Consider the following 1,027-nt stretch of genomic DNA (forward strand, 5'->3'; position numbering starts at 1 on the left):
TTTTCTACCACAACATTTATATACATTGTAAACAGTAACGCTCCTGTCACACTTCCTTGAGGTACTACGGAATTTGTTCCGTTAAAAGCCACGTGTTGAGTTTTATCTGCAAGGAAGTTCTGAATCCAGTCGCAAAACTGGTCCGATACTCGATAAACTGGTATTTTTTCTTGACTAAATGGCAGTGCGGGACGGTGTCAAATGCCTTCCTGAAGTCAAGGAACAAGGCATCAAACTTGTTATGCGGAATATTTTTCATCGATATACGAGGGAAGATCGGAAAGTAACGCACAATAATTTCATTACCAAAATGTTTAACAGATAAGCCAACGGCTATGGCGCAGGGGTAACACCGGTTCCCATCAGATCACCGAAGTTAAGCGCTGTCGGGCTGGGCTAGCACTTGGATGGGTAGCCATCCGGTCTGCCGAGCGCTGTTGGCAAACGGGGTGCATTGAGCCATCGTGAGGCAAACTGAGGAGCTACTTGATTGAGAAGTAGCGGTTCCGGTCTCGGAAACACATACGGCCGGGGGAGCGGTGTGCTGACCACGTGGCCCTCCATGTGTGACGCCTGTGGGCTGAGGATGATACGGCGGTTGGTCAGTACCGTTGGGCCTACCAAGTCCTGCTCGGACGGAGACTAACAGATAACGAAACCAACAAATTCACAACTGAACTTATATCTTTTACCTACTTTTCTACATAGTCATCGACGTTCTCAACACGTTTCTCTCGTCATGGTACCAGTTTCAATATGCTCTGTCCGTAGAAGTCCGTTTGGTTGGAGTATAGCCATCTGCGGACTGGTGATTTCACTTACTCATCTGTCGCAGAGCGTCAGCCGGCGAGGAATTTCCTCATAAGAGCAAAATCCGAAGTTGCAAGGTCCGGAGAGTATGGTGGATACTGGAGCACCTCCGACGCAAATTTGGATTTTCTCATGAACAGGAGCAACAACATTGCGGCAAGCATTGTCAAGAAGTTTGACACTGTGAGCGTTAACGACTTTGTGGCGTTTGTCACGA

The 1,027-nt window shown here is 47.8% G+C and overlaps 1 pseudogene; it reads left to right on the forward strand.

Annotated features, from left to right (window-relative positions):
- Positions 1-325: 325 nt before the first annotated feature.
- LOC124796928 lies at positions 326-443 on the forward strand (annotated as a pseudogene).
- The last annotated feature ends 584 nt before the right edge of the window (positions 444-1,027 follow it).

Source organism: Schistocerca piceifrons, chromosome 4 (assembly GCF_021461385.2).
Source record: "Schistocerca piceifrons isolate TAMUIC-IGC-003096 chromosome 4, iqSchPice1.1, whole genome shotgun sequence".
Classification (NCBI taxonomy): domain Eukaryota; kingdom Metazoa; phylum Arthropoda; class Insecta; order Orthoptera; family Acrididae; genus Schistocerca; species Schistocerca piceifrons.